Source organism: Tympanuchus pallidicinctus, unplaced genomic scaffold (genome assembly GCF_026119805.1).
Source record: "Tympanuchus pallidicinctus isolate F22 unplaced genomic scaffold, pur_lepc_1.0 scaffold5, whole genome shotgun sequence".
Taxonomy (NCBI): domain Eukaryota; kingdom Metazoa; phylum Chordata; class Aves; order Galliformes; family Phasianidae; genus Tympanuchus; species Tympanuchus pallidicinctus.
This window is the reverse complement of record NW_026294769.1, coordinates 63,674,436-63,690,412: the sequence shown is the minus strand read 5'-3', so window position 1 is coordinate 63,690,412 and position 15,977 is coordinate 63,674,436. Positions and strand designations below refer to the sequence as shown.

Genomic DNA, 15,977 nt, shown 5'->3' with positions numbered 1-15,977 from the left:
GTAGCTTCCAGGGATCATGTGCCAGTGTCCAAGAGTAGTGACACTGTAGGCTACAGTCTTCTTTTCCTTTTGAATCTGAACTGTCACATCACAATTTCTCTCCCTAGAAAGTAGGAAACAGCATACCAGCAAACTTCCTTCTGTCTATGTATTTTATTGTCTTTTCTCTTTTTCTGCTGCTTTTGTTTGTGTGAGGAGACAGCAGAACCGCACCAACCCAGCAGCAGGAAGTTCGCTTACTCTGGAATATGATTTTAAGGACACAATTGGCACTGGTTGGCAAATCTGTAATTTAGAACCCTCCTCAACTTTTCTCTTTGAAAGAGCAAGTACCTCCCAGAAGGTATTGTGAGGAAAGGCTGAGAGAGCTGGAACTTTTTAGCCTGGAGAAGGCTAAGGAGGGGAATCTCATCAATGCATATTAATACCCGAAACCAGGCTCTTTTCAGTTCCCCCTGAACTCAAGTTTCCTCCCAAGATGAGTTAGTTTATGCTCTGGAGGGATGTGAGGCAAGTGAAGAGTAAAATTAGAAAACTAAACTTTGGGAAAGCTGACTTCCAGCTCTTCAGGGAATTAGTCAGTAAAACACCCTGGGAAACTGTTCTCATGAGCAAGAGTGTGGAGCAGAGCTGGCAGATCTTTAAAGAGGGTTTCCTTGGGGCACAAAAGCTAAAGGAAGGCGAGAGACCAGTGTGGCTGAACTGGGACCTGATCATGAAAATGAAGAGCAAGAAGAAAATGTAAGCAGTAAGAACAGGGACAGATACCATGGGAAGGGCATAAGGAAACTGCTAGGGTCTGGAAAGCCAAGGCCAAGTTTGAAATGAACATGGCAAGGGATGCCAAAAAGAACAAGGAAGGCTACCTCAACCAGAAAAGGAAAGTCCAAGGGAGCATACCCCACCTAATGAGCTACACAGGCAAGCTGGTAACAACAAACAAGGAGAAGGCTGAGGTATTCAACTTTTTTGCCTCAGTCTTCTCTGATAACTGGTTACCACACAGCTCTCAAACATTTGGTTTGATGGGAGAGGATCTGGGAAGCAACATCCCTCCCACTGTAAGTAAAGATCAGATTTGTGACCATCTGAGGAACCTGAACATCCACAAACCTGTGGGTCCTGATGAGATGCATTCCAGAGTCCTGAGGGAATTGTCTGATATAGTTGTGAAGCCACCCTCCATGATATTTGAAAAGTTGAATCTAAGACCAGGAGGCTCCTGGAATGTGTTGATAATAACTTTCTGTCCAGGTACTGGACAGACTGACCAGAGGTGAAGTGTTGTTGGACCTGTCGCTCACCAATGCGGAGGAAATCACCAAAGGTGTTAAGGTTGGAGGCAGCCTGGGCTGCAGTGACCACATCGTGGCTGAGTTCGTGATCTCGAGGTATCTGGCCTGGCAAAGAGTGGCATCAGGACCCCGAACTTTGGAAGAGTGAACTTTAAGCCGTTCAATGGAGTGGCTGGCTGAGATCCCATGGGATGCTGTCTTTAAAAGCAAAGATGTTGAGGAGAGCTGGCTGCTCTTCAAGGATGCCTTCTTGAGAGCACAGCAGTTCTCCATCCCTCTGAATAAGAAAGTGTGAAGAGGAGGTAGGAAGCCAGCATGCTCGATAAGAACCTGCTGGGCGTGCAGAGAGCGAAGAAAGGTGCGTACAAGCTCTGGAAACAAGGCTGTGTCACCTGGGAAGAATACAGGGATGCTGTCTGGACTCACAGATGTGGGATCAGGAAAGCCAAGGCGCAGGCGGAACTGAACTTGGTGTGGTACATGAAAAACAATAGGAAGACTTTCTACAGGTACATTGGCCAGAAGAGACAGGCCAAAGCGAGTGTACCTCCTTTGGTAAATGTAAAAGGAGAACTGGCTTCATCAGACAAAGAGAAGGCTGAGGAACTGAATGAGTTCTTTGCCTCTGTCTACACTGGCGGCCAGTACTTCTCACGTCCCTGAGCCCTGCATCCCTAAACCTCTAGGTGTGGGCTGGGGTGGTAAATCCCCCCCACTGTGAGAACAGAGCAAGTCCAAGACTGCCTTATGAGACTGAATGTGTACAAGTCTATGGGGCCAGATGGCGTGCATCCCAGGGTTCTGAAGGAGCTGGCTGAGGTGGTTGCCAAGCTGCCATTCATCATATTTGAAAAGTTGTGGCTGTCAGGTGAGGTCTTGGATGTCTGGAGGAAGGTTCGCGTCACTCCTCTTTACAAGAAAGGGAAAAAGGAGGACCCAGGAACTACAGGCCCTCTGTGCCTGGGAAGATCATGGAACAGATCATCCTGGACCACATGCTTGATCACATGAGGAATGAGCGTGTGATCCAAGACAGCCAGCACGGCTTCACCAAAGGAAGGTCATGCTTGACCAATCTGGTGGCCTTCTATGATGGAGTGACGGCACTGGTGGACATGGGGAAGGCGACCAATGTCATTTACCTGGACTTGAGCAAGGTCTTTGACACGGTCCCCCACCAAATCCTTATCTCCAAATTGGAGGGATGTGGATTTGATGCGTGGACCACTCAAAGGATAAGAAACTGGTTGAGAGGTCACAGACAGAGGGTGGTCATCAATGGCTCCATGTCCAGGTGAAGGCTGGTAATGAGCAGCATCCCCCAGGGGTCTGTCTTGGGACCAGTGCTCTCTAACATCTTTATCAATGACATCGATGATGGAATCAAGTGCACCCTCCGCAAGTTTGCTGACAACACCAAGCTGAGTGGTGCAGTGGACACGGTAGAAGGAAGGGATGCCATTCAGAGGGACCTCGAGAGGCTAGAAAGGTGGGCTCAGGTGAACCTGATGAGGTTCAACACAGCAAAGTGCAAAGTTTTGTACTTGGGACAGAAGAATCCCAGGCATCCATACAGACTGGAAGGAGTGGTCCTTGAGAGCAGCCCGGCAGAGAAGGACCTGAGGGTCCTGATAGGTGAAAAACTTAACATGAGCCAGCAGTGTGCCTTTGCAGCTCAGAAGGCAAATGGTATCCTGGGTTCCATCAGAAGAGGGGTGACCAGCAGGGACAGGGAGGTGATTGTCCCCCTCTACTCTGCTCTTGTGAGGCCCCATCTGGAGTACTGAGTCCAGGTCTGGAGTTCCCAGTACAAGAAAGACAGGGAGCTGTTGGAGAGGGTCCAGAGGAGAACCACAAAGATGATCAGGGGCCTGGAGTACCTCCCCTACAAAGACAGGCTGAGGGAGCTGGGCTTGTTCAGCCTAGAGAAAAGAAGGCTAGGGGGTAACCTCATTGCAGCCTTTCAATGCCTAAAAGCAGCCTACAAACAGGAGGGGAGTGAACTCTTTTCAAGGGTAGATAAATAGCGGGACATGGGGAAATCGTTTTAAGTTGAGGGAGGGAAGATTTAGGTTGTTTGTCAAGGGGAAATTCTTTACAGAGAGAGTGGTGAAGTGCTGGAACAGGCTGCCCAGAGAGGTTGTAGATGCCCCCGTTGCTGGAGGTGTTCAAGGCCAGACTGGATGGGGCCCTGGGCAGCCTGGTCTAGTATTGAATGGGGAGGTTGGTGGCCCTGCATGTGGCAGGGGGGTTGGAAATTCATGATCCTTGAAATCCCTTCCAATCCTAGCCATTCTGTGATTCTGTGATTCTGTGATAGTATCACTGCATCAATTGATAAGGGAAGAGCTACTGATGTCAACTCTCTCAACTTCAGTAAGGCCTCTGACACAGTAGCCACCAACATCTCCCTCCCCAAATTGGAAAGATATGGATTTGATGTTCAGTAGATAAACTGTCTGCAGGATCAAATCCAGAGAGTGGTGGCCAATGGCTCTGTCTGGATGGAGATCAGTGACAACTGGTGTCCCATAGGGATCAGTGCTGGGGATGATGCTCTTTAATATCTTTATCAATGACACATTGACAGTGGGGTCAAGTACACCCTCAGCAAGTTTGCTGATGACACCAAGCTGTGAAGTGTGGTTGACACGCCAGAGGGACAGGCCATCCAGAGGGACCTAGGCAGGATGAGCAGTGAGTCCATGTGAACCTCATGAGGTTCAACAAATCCAAATGCAAGATCTTGCACCTGGGTTGAGGCAACCCCTATTGCCAATACAAGCTGGAGGATGAAAGGATTGAGCACAGCCCTGCTAAAAAAGACCTGGGGGTACTGATGGATGGGAAGTTGGACTTGAGCCAGCAATGTGCCCCTTACAGCCCAGAAAGCCAACCGAATCCTGGGCTGCATCAAAAGGCCAGCTTGCCCCTCTACTTTGCACTGGTGAGGCCTCACCTGGAGTACTGTGTCCAGATGTGGAGTACTCAGTACAGGAAAGACAGACATGTTGGAGCGTGTCCAGTGAAGGGACACAAAAACGATTCAAGGAATGGAACACCCCTCCTATGAGGACAGGCCGAGAGAGCTGGGACTGTTCAGCCTGGAGAAGACTCTGAGGTGACCTGAGAGCAGCCTTCCAGTATCTAAAGGGCAGCTACAGGAAAGAAGGCGACAGACTCTTTAGCAGGGTCTGCGGTGACAGAACAAGGGAAAATGGTTTCAAGCTCAAAGAGAGTAGATTTAGGTTAGCTTGAAGAAAAAACATTTTGCAGAGAGGGTGGTGAGGCACTGGAACAGGTTGCCAGTGATGTGGTTGATGCCCTTGGTTGATGTACTTGGAGACTTTCAAGGTGAGGCTGGATAAGGCTCTGGGCAAATTGATCTAGCTGTACACGTCCCTGTTCATTGCAGGGGAGCTGGACTAGATGGCCTTCAGATGGCCTTCCAACTCTACGGATTCTATGTCTATGAACACCAGGAGCAATTCTACATTGTTTCAGCAGATGAGCACTGGCACAGGTTGCCCAGAGGCTGTGTGGTCTTCTCCTTGGAGATCTCAAAAATTCACCTGGACGTGGCCCCACATCTGCTGCTCTGGGTGGCCCCGCTGGAGAAGAGGTTGGCCCTGATGGACCCAGAGGTCCCTGCTAACCTCAGCATTTGAGGATTCTGTGATTCTGTAGGATAAATAGTCTGACAGGAATGCTGACTAAACTCATTGTCTTATAAACTCCACAGTGTGCTAACAGTAGCTCCAATTAAACTAGAGATGAGAGGAAGCTGAGGAAGAAATTGAAATATTTTTTAAATTAAACACAGATGAAATGAGGGGGGTAGGCAGAGACTCCACAAGAAAACAAAATCTGTAATTCCCTCTAATCCAATTACTTTGGGGGTGTAGGGACATAAGTTTCCTTAATCTGTTCTCAGCTTGCTGAATTAATTAAAACAAATGATTCCCACTGAGAGAGAGATTGCGTCCAGTTCTGGGCTCCCCAGTACAAAAAAGGCAAGGATCTCTTGGAAAGAGTCCAACGGAGGGCCACAAAGATGGTGAAGGGCCTGGAGCATCTCTCCTATGAGGAAAGGCTGAATGAACTGGGTCTGTTCAGCCTTGAGAAAAGGAGACTGAGAGGGGACCTGATCCAGGTCTATAAATATCTAAGGTGTGGGGGGCAGAATGGCGAGGCCAGACTGTTTTCAGTGGTGAGTGGAGACAGGACAAGGGGAAACGGCTGGAAACTGCAGCATAGGAAGTTCTGCACAAATGTGCGCAAGAACTTCTTTACAGTGAGGTGACGGAGCACTGGAACAGGCTGCCCAGGGAGGTGGTGGAGTCTCCTTCTCTGGAGATGTTCAAGACCTGCCTGGATGCCTACCTGTGCGACCTGCTGTAGGGAACCTGCTTTGGCAGGGGGGTTGGACTCGATGATCTCTGGAGGTCCCTTCCAACCCCTACAATTCTGTGATTCTGTGATTCAGAAGGGGACAGGAGGGGAAGAAAAGCGGGGAGAGATGTGGAAAAAAAAAACCACCAAAACAACACAAACAAACATTTTTCAGAAGCAGTTCACTACTTAAGAAAAATGCTTGCAGCACTGATGGGCGGTTAACCTTCAGGCTCTGCAGGATCTCACCCTTGAGCAGCTCCTACTCAATAGCTGCATCTTCAACTGCACAACTGCTACAGTTGCAGAGTACTCCAAATCTTGGATAATTTTCTTGTGTTTGCCTCTTCCTGTGCTTTGCTACCCAATTATACCAAATCCCAATTTGGTTACCACCTGGGACTGAGTGCTCCACAAACCACAGGTGATGGCTGGGGAGCAGAGCAGCTGACAGAAAGATGAATGTACTCATGTGTGGAGTCTAGTGATCTTTAAAAAGAAACTGAAATATGAACAGGAAACTTACACCAATTATGTATTTGATACAAGATTGCAGGATCTATTAATGAGATGCAGGAGAATAGTTACATAATTTATTAAATTCAGTAATTATAGAATTTACTCAGTTCAATATTAAATAAAATTTAACAGTAAATAGTGTAATTACACAGCAAAGAAGCGTGGTCAAGAATTGAAAACTGAAGCCAAAATCAAGATTCCTTGCTTCCTTCCAGTTCATCATTGACCTTGTTAAAGCTGCACAATGTGATTTACTTTACTGTCTCCTGAAATGATTTTTACTAATGCTCTATTCTTATACCTATATTATTTTGGCATACCTACCAGAAATATTGCAGCATTCAACTTATTAAAGAAATCACAGACAATTCTGTGCAAATTTTGCCTAAATAAATTCCTCAGGACTTAGTCATTTTGACAGCCTGATTGTGGCATTAAAAGTTTGACATAAAAACTAAAATTATGTGTATATAACCCATATAGATGATGTAACAGCAGATGCAGAGAAAATAGAAATGTAAGAAGAAACAGAAAAATCTCTGGGCCGTTCTCCAAGAGAAGTCTCTGCGGATGAAGCTACTACAGGAAAACAGAATTAAATGTGACAAATACATACTTTAAAACATCAGGAAACTGGGAGAACAGAGGTGTCAAAAAAATAACTGTGAAGTGAAAACAGAGAAATACTTAATGAAACCACGTTTGCTTTGCTTGAAGTGTGCCCCTTTGGTCTGCCTGTAACTATTGCAACACTGACATTAATGTTTTCACCCTTGACAAGAGTTACAGAAGACAGGCATGTGTGGAATTCCCCAGCCATCCCCAGGGCACAAGGCTGCCTTGCTTCTTCTTTTGATTTTATGTAGACAAAGTACGGATTAGTAACCTTGCATGCCTGAAATTGCCAAATTTAATCCACAGAGCCCTAAATCCATATGTATTACACAGAGAAAAAGCATTACAAAATCTTTCTTCTTGAAATGAGAATGGTGATGTTTTCATACCATATGATTTATAGCTAGTAATTAAAGGGATCATTAGCAAAGACATGTACAAAAATTCTTAAGTCTCCCATTATCAGGCTGCCTTCTGAAGAAGTGGAATTGCCACTTGTATCACCATGTTTAGTGCAGGTTGTTTCAGGCATATGCAATCTTTTCTTTCTACATGCAAAAACATCAGCTGATTAATTTTGCTGTCTCTCCACGTGGCTTGAGAATGATGCTGTCCATACAGCTCTATAGAAGAGTTTCTCAGTTACAACTTTGGGTAAACTGCATTTCCTTTGCTCTGGTACAGTGTAATTAGTCCCTTTTTACTTACTGGTACTTAGTGTGTGCAGAAGAAGCTGTTCCAGATGGGAACGGTCTCCTGAAAGTATGTCCCGCACATAGCAAATAAGTGTTGCAACACAGCCTGGGCCTCCAGGCACTCCTGCAATACAAACAATAATAACTGAACAATCTGCTGATGTGATAATAGCAGTGTCTGTCATGTTTGCTTTAAACTAGATAATGATGGCCCTGTCCTGCGTGAGTGAGAAGGGAATGAACAGCCATGCTATCCTTATCTGGCAGCAACACTGCTGTGTCTCCTCACGGTCTTGTTTTTACAGCAGCTGTTCTGTCTTCTGAGGAGACAGGAAATAATCTGACTCCAAACCTGCTGAAGAAATGAGAAAAAAAAACACTATTAATTTTGTCAAACTCTTCAGAGTGGTTAAATGCGGAAGCAGCCACGCCAACTCTCTCCACCACCCTCCTCCTTCTCAGTTGGTACACTGACACTGAGACCACCAAGGAGGGTCCATGTTCAGGAGCCAGGATACCCACAAGTTTGCTAAGCACAGGCCTGACTTCAGTAAGGTGTCAATTCAGGATTTATTCCTCTCTTCAAACAAGAGCAGCCTTTGTCTCTAGCTATGCTTTTACTCCTGTCCTCTCCTCCAGGCCTGGTGGGTCAGCTCAATGCTGCTGCTCCACCTGTCCCCCAGATCGCCTGCTCCACAGCAGCTCCAGCCTTGCCTCAGCTCCTCCTTTGGGTTTCTGTCTTCACTTCCTGCCCTCACCATTGAGTACCGCATTCATGGTTGCTGGTGTGGTGACGAATTCATGGTGTGAAGAAACATCATTGGTGAAAGCAGGATTGAAACTGCTTGGACTGTAGTCACCATGCAGTAGTAGAGTGCAGGTGGTGCAGCTGCTGGGTCAAGTCCCCTGCTTTGGCATTCTTTACCCCAAAACATGACCCATATTTTCTTGGTCCACAGCAGAGAACCAACCTGAATCATAGCCCCTCCAGTGTTGACAGATCAGCATGTCACTTCTCAGGAACACTAACACTTTGCTCCTCATCTCAGGAACTCTGTTTTTTGGGCTTCCACTCTTTTTTAAAGAAAGCTGTTACCTGTTTCTTGTAAGGACATTGGGATATCACTTACCCCAAACTTATTGGAATGTTCTGCTTAGAGAGCGTGAAGAAAGAAACAAAACAAAACTACACAAAAGCTGATTTCAGTACAGAATGCAAATTCAAATAATGCCAGCAGTGAACAAAGCATCAGTGAGTAATGCTAATGAAAAAAAATAAAATCCAAGCTTAAAAGGTTTTTATAGTCTTTTTTTTTTTCTTACCATTGTAGGATAACTATCGCTGTTCTGATCTACTCATTTTACCCTAGTTTTTGTTTTTCTTTAATTGCATGAGCCTCTTTTATTCTTGGCAATTTAAGATTCAAAAACTTGTTTAGGTAAATGGAACAAATTATTTCAGTTGCCAGTCCTGTTCTTCATAAATATTTGCCTGTGGCACAAAATCAGCTCACATTTTGACAAAGCTGTTGGGTAGGGCTGTAAAAAGAGAATCTCAGATGCAAAAGAAAGTGTGTGGCATATGTGGCAAAGGGAAACTTCCTCTATACTGTCTGATGCTGTGCTTAGCCATTTCAGAAGCAAAACCTTGAATTTATACTGAACTCACACACACTTAATGCTCAGCAGTCAGACAGCAAGCGGTCATTCTGTTCAGATAATTTGGATGGCCATGCTCCAAAATCCTCCTGCAGCAGCCAGGTCTCACTGTTGGGCTTAGCACAGTGATGTAGGGAACTGAAAGGTTTGAACCGAGGCAAAATGCATTCATTTCCTAACTGAGGCAAATCTCCCATTCACTTCCACTGGAACCCATATGGCAAAGCCCACCTTGTCCTCACTTGGAGTTCTGCCTGGGTAAAGAGCACAAGTTTTCACTCTGTGAGCTTGAGCTCCCAAATGATGAGGAATGACAAGCAATTTTCAGTGATTAACTCATGTAGTTGATTGCCATGTTCCATCCCCATAATTAAAGAACCATAGATGTTATAGCTAAGGAGTGCTTTAGCATAAGTTTAATTGCATATCTTCTCATCAATGAATCAAATACCTGCGATGCAGTGAATAATTTGTCTCCACTTTGGAAATGAAAACTCTGAGATGTGAAACAGTTTAAGAAATTCACAGACGCTGTCAATATTTCTAGTCAGCTACTTACCATCCTTGCTTTTTTTGTAGGTCCTCATTTTGTCCCTCAGGATTGAATATATTTCAGCAACTATCAGACTTTGCATATTGAGGCAAAGGGGAAAGAAGAAAAGAACTGATGTTACATTATTAATGTCACTTCATTCCTATTACTGTTGTTCTACTCTTCAGTCTGAAAAAATAGTTCAGACAAGTTCAGAGGAAACCTTAGAAAAATCAGTCTCAGCTGTGTGTCAGCCTTTGGGAGAAAAATGGATTTCTTTCCCGTTTGAGTTTCTTAGCTGTCATATTATATCTTCATTTAGAAGCATTAAAAGATCATTTGAATGATCTCTGGTCTGATGTACGTTTGAAGTGACCACAGAGAACATATATTTTCTCCAAAGAAAATAACCTGGAAATGAAGGAAGAATACCTTCTGGTGAACATTTACAGTAAAAAATAAATTTAAAAAATAATAATAATCATGAAAATGCAGGCACATTTCTGCAAACAGGCAGCAGTGTTTGTTTGTTGTTTACCAAAGACTGCTTAAATAGCTTCTCTAAGGAAATTTATCTGCTCCCAATTGAGCCTGGAAGCTGCTTGCAAACTGACCATTTTTTCTGGGATTCAAGTTTTGCCCTCAGTCACCTGAGACACATCACATTTATTCTTTTCCCGACTGAAAATTTGTACTCTTTTTATTCAAAATTGGGGTTTTTTTGGTCACAAATACGACTGGAAGCTGTGATTGAACAGTTTCTGCCTATGACCTCCAGAACAGGTCCCTACAGTCTCTTCATCAACCCTTGCTTAGGATGTGCTCCCAAAGCCCTGCCTAGAATCCAGCAAAAAGTCAGTGGCTGGATTTGGGTCACTGTAGAGACAACTTGGATGTGAAATCAGGATGGCACTGATTTTACATTGCCATTGCAGTGTATGAGATCATCTCAGTGCCTGAATTTCTGAGCAAACAGTGTGCCCATTGCCACTGTGGGCCCTGGAGCAGCAGAGGACTGTCACAGCCCACACTGTGGCAAAACTACAGCTGAGGCAATATTTAACACCCTCAACTCATGGCAGGAGATACATATGCCCAATGCTTTTACTTTTTAAAGGGAAAGAAAAGGAAGTACAGCTGAACCGAAGTGGTCACTGACCTGAAATGGCAGTTTGAAAAAAAAAAAAAAAAGAATTTTCGTCTAAAAGTTTCATGTACTGCAAACAGAGTATGCCTGCTGCATGTGGAACCTGAGGATGTCGCTGACTTTGACTTGAGCCAACACCAAACTCAGAGAACCTGCTGCAGAAAGCCTCAGGGCTGCCTTCACAGGCAGAATTCTGAAACCCAGGGGCTGGCCTCCATAATCCCTCAGGACACTGCTCTGGGGGGCCAGCATTAACACCTGAGCTGCCTCTCTGTATCAGTCTGTCTTTTCCATCTCTTTGACTCTTAGAAAAAGTTAGGGCCTTTCCTGTTTCTGGTTTTGTAACTCAAGAATCAACCCCATCAAAGTGTTTAACCCACTGTTTTAATCTTTTAGAAGCCACAGGATTTTCTGGCCAGTATAAGGAAAAAAAAGAAGGAAAAAAAAGGAAAAGAAACATGTGACTGTCTTTTGACTAGCATATGCAGCAATCTGGGACAGATGTCTCAATCAAAAGGTCAACTGGTAGCATTCCTTCACTAAATCGCACTTTGCTAACTGTGGCATCCCCAACTACAAAATGTCACAAGCCAGTTGGCTGAGGGCTCTATTACTGGGTAGGGTATAATCTGTAATGCTGTGAAAATAACACGTGGGGAAAAAAATATATATTGTTCTCTAGTGGCTGTGTAGAGTGTGGTTTCAGCCACAAGCTGGGGGTGGCAGATGACAGCTCTGGTTTCCTGATCCAGCCTTTGCAAATGGTTTGCTTCACAGTCCTTCATACAGTTTGGCCTTTCTGCACCTGCCATTTCTTTTCATGGATTAGATTTTCATTTTATTTGTTTTTTGCTTATTTCACTGCAAAAGCCTCACAGTCTTCCCATGCTCATCAGGATGCCCCTCTGCAGCAGATGAGTATTGGGATTCCTTTTTCAATAGGATGGAGAAACTGAAGCGTGGAAATTAAATTACTCGTCCACAGTCTCAGACATCCTTGAATCAAAGCAATATCTTCTGGGGTTGTAGAACTGTCCTCTCACTATAAGATCATTTCTTTCCATCTAGCTCAGAGATAATAGTATCTCTGTAACTAATTCGTGTGGTTCTTGTGAGAATCTACCATTCATTGTGTTGAAAATCGAAAGCTGTATAAAATGTATTACTGAATAAAGATGATGATAAAGTCACAGGACAGGTGGAAAATGACAGGTATTCCTCTTAATTTTCAGATTTTAATTCACACCAACATGACATCCCTTCTGGAGCCTTGGATCCCACTCTGTTATTACTGCAGCACATTTCCAAAGGGACTATGCAGATGGATGCTGCTCAAGGAGAGAAGATTAAAATACGTAGGTCGCTCTGAAAGTAATTCCACCTGTTTATTTTCATGGAAACTACAACAGACATAAAGAGCATAATAACACTATTTGACAGAGCAAATCCTCAGCTATAAAATACTATTTTTCAGCATAGTCACTACTATAGCTATGCATTTTCACCAGCGATGATCAAGAGCCTGCATGCCACACTCATAAAATCTGCATTCGCGGAGGTGACCCGCTGTTTCACAGCTGCTTTGAAGTGTTGTAGATAGGAAAATATTGTCCATGCTGTCCATCTCTCATCAGCCCATACAAATGGAAATTAGAAGATGCCAAGTCCAAAATATATAGTGGGTGTGGTACAACAGCCTAGCCCAGATTGGCAGTGTGCTCCACAGTCTTCAAACTGGTACTGGGCTTGGTGTTATCGTGTTGTAAGAGAAAGGTTTCTTCTTCTCTGGCCTGATTCTGGAAGTTCAAACCTTCAGCTTAGTCAGAATTGTGATGCAGAAGTCGGAGTTGATGGTTTCTCTTGATGGTTTCTCTGGGCTCCAGGAAATCTAGAAAGTTCATCCATTTTCCTATCCCAAAAGACAACACACATCACTTTACCTGTTCAGGGACATGTCTTGAACTTTTTCTTCAATGGGGAATTTACTTCATGAACTGTCATTCTGACTCAGACTCAGTGATGACACCACTTCTCAGCATTGGTAATTATGTGACCCAGGAAACTGTCACCTCCAGCCTTGTAATCGTTAAATAGGTCCTGACAAACTTGCCTATGTTGTTCTCTCTGTTCCTATGTGGACATCTGTGTGACCATTCTGATGTAAATTTGCAATATTCCAACGTTGTCATGATCATCATTAACAAATTGAAGATGATATTCAGCACCATACACACTTCTCAGTTTGTAATCCACTGATTTGCTCAGATGAGCTGATCAAGACACTTTTCTTTTCAAGGTATGACAGCTGTGCAACTATCTAGAATATGGCTTGTCTTTCACACTGCTGTCACCACAACTGAAAGACTGACATACACTGTTTGGTCTCCATAAGCATTCAATAAATGTCAATGAATGACAGTGGGTGCAATTTTTCCGCACCTTTTCTTCATACACGCTTCCATGTCAAATACCATTTTGTTAGTTTGCCTCTCTGCTGCCATCTGTTCACAGAATCACAGAATCACAGAACGACCAGGGTTGGAAGGGACCTCAAGGATCATGTATCTCCAACCCTCTGCCACAGGCAGGGCCACCAACCTCTCCATTTAATACTAGACCAGGCTGCCCAGGGCCCCATCCAGTCTGGCCTTGAACACCTCAATGGATGGGGCAACCACAACCTCTCTGGGCCGTCTATTCCAGCACCTCACAACTCTCATAGTTAAGAACTTTTGCTTGGCTACAACCTGTAATGGAATATTGGTAGGAAAATTCATACTCTACTGCTAAACCATCAACATCTGCCTCTGACATGGTGGGCCAACATAATAAAATGTGAAGCATTTCTTTTGGAGCAGCCCTCACACAAGGTGTGGTTTTGATATTGTTATTGACCATGACAATGAGACAGGAAAAATGTTAGGTTGGTGGGTTTTTTATTGCTTTGACATAATTCAAGAACAGTGTTCCAGTAGTTAAGAAATCCCCTTCTAAGATTTTGTGCCTTTTCCTGCTGTGTCCCTCAAGGGTTAAGCCACCAACACAGCTCCACAGATGGGACTGAATTCCAAGGAGCTTGTGTAAGCCTCTGGAGACCTAAGAAATTGGAGGCAACAGTTTCAAATTCAAGGAGGGCTGGGCTGCATCGGAAGGAAGGGATGAGGGAAGAGGATGGAGCTTTGATGGCAATTTTTAGATCCCAAGCTAGCTGTGACATAGACTTTTTGCAGACGCATCTGGTTCAACAGCACAGAGGACCCAGCACCTGGGCCTGTTTCCAGCAGCCTGCTGTCCCTGTGGCCAAGGAGGGGCCCATTTCTAGCACAAGACATTGAGAAAATCAGGCAGCTTTGTGTACAGACAGTAATAGGCAAATGCACAGGAATAGCAGCATTAATGTAAATCTATTTTTGTAGCAAACTGGTGCAAGAATTGGCCTTTAAGCCAGACAGATGCTGTTAAACTTGGCCCACAGTCCAGGACAAAGATCTGCCTTGTTTAAAGTCAAAATTATTAATTGCTGGCATAGCTATGCTGTTTCACAGTATGGAGAGTTCATACTGCTGAACGGCATACCTATGTATAGAAAATCCTTTAATTATGCAAGTAATTATCTATCTCACTTGAAAGTGTATTTCTTTTTTTTTCTCTCTTTTTTTTAGCCCCTTAATTTCCAAATATTTTAACAAAGCTAAGTGCTCTCCTAAGCTAAGAAGGTATACAGGGATCTTTTATGCAACAGAGGAAGTTTGCAAGTAGAGTTAAACCATTGTTAAACCATTTATTTTGTTATGCTGATAAGCACTAGCTGGTGATAAAATACAGAAGTACTAGACTTGAAGTTATTAACCTTTGGCCTCTAGTTACCGTGCCACTTAAAATAATAAATATTCCCAGATATCCTACAAGAAAAAAAAAAAGGCAACACAACAGTACAGCAGTAACAACAACAAATCAGCATGAGTTAGGTTCCAAACAGTTTCATCACAGATGAGATAGAGCCTTTCATCACTTTTGGAAACCTTCCTTGTCCAATTAGAGAATACAGCCGGTCAAACAGTCTCAGATCTGTTGAGCAAGAAGCAGGCCCAATGTGCAAGCACTTGCAGCATCAATAGGGACCATTGTTCAGAAAATATTGCTATTGAAATATTGTAAATGCTAACAGAATTAACTTCCCATTCATCTTCCAGTATTGCACACTGTTTATTTTACCACATTATTTCAGTAAAAGTGCAGCCTCTCATGTTCCTGTAGGTCCTGTATCACCTAACAAGGGTCTGATTGTTTGCATCTTTTGTGCTTCCCTTCCTTCCTGCTGAGTTTCTAGTAGAGATTTGGGCATAAATGAAACCCCTACTCAAATTGTTGTTTTCCTTACAAGTATGCTATATAATGCCAATTTCTTCTGAATAGTATTCTGTGCAAAGCCCTTTATGTCACTGTTCTGTTCTGGGAACAAAAGACACTTGTTCATTTACAGAGGAGAATCAAAAGACCATATTCTTTCAGGTAATGGCACGCTTCCATTGATCAGCTTTCTCTCCTGTATATTGCCGACTCCAGTTCTTGCTTCAAAAGAGAATACAATGTCAGATCCCAGAAGAAGTTAATCACGCTTGACTAGCTACACTGTGTCCTGAATTATGAGTGTCACAAAATAACATAAGTCACTGAAACGAACACTCTTTGATTGCTTCATTTCTTTTATAATGTCAACCTTCTTGTTTTCCCATGGTGTCCTTGCAGACTTAAAAAAGTTTTTTTTTTTCTGTAATGAATGGAGTATCATTCCCTTATTGACAGTAAACACGCATCTCCACGTTGATTCATTTATCTACCGACCAGAATGGCAGATACCACAAAAGTGGTTTCATGTGTGAGTGTGTGTGTATGTGATAGAGAGAAGAGGGAGGGTGGGGAGGACAATTCTAAGCTGAGTTTTCATGACTCTTTCCACCAACTGAAAGTTTTTTAGTTGAAGTTTTTTAAAATCCTCCTGTTTTTGTGGGACCTACATAACACTCCATTATAGGGAAGGGAATCTTACAGAGGGCTTCTGTGGGGGGTTGATTACATCCAGGCCACTAAACAATGTTGATGGACTTGGTTGTGTCTATTGC

General features: G+C 43.7%; 1 long non-coding RNA gene across 3 annotated transcripts in view; it reads right to left on the bottom strand.

Moving 5' to 3' along the window:
* Positions 1-6,245: 6,245 nt before the first annotated feature.
* The window catches only part of LOC128091071 (uncharacterized), a 19,907-nt gene continuing 10,175 nt past the window's right edge, over positions 6,246-15,977 (bottom strand). For 2 of the 3 annotated variants that reach the window (XR_008211221.1, XR_008211222.1), the window contains exons 4-5: positions 9,731-10,118; positions 6,246-7,868 (exon numbers count right to left, since the gene is read on the bottom strand). This is a non-coding gene — a long non-coding RNA (uncharacterized LOC128091071). The remainder of the gene's footprint in view (positions 7,869-9,730; positions 10,119-15,977) is intronic. The other variant, XR_008211223.1, reaches the window with a different exon arrangement.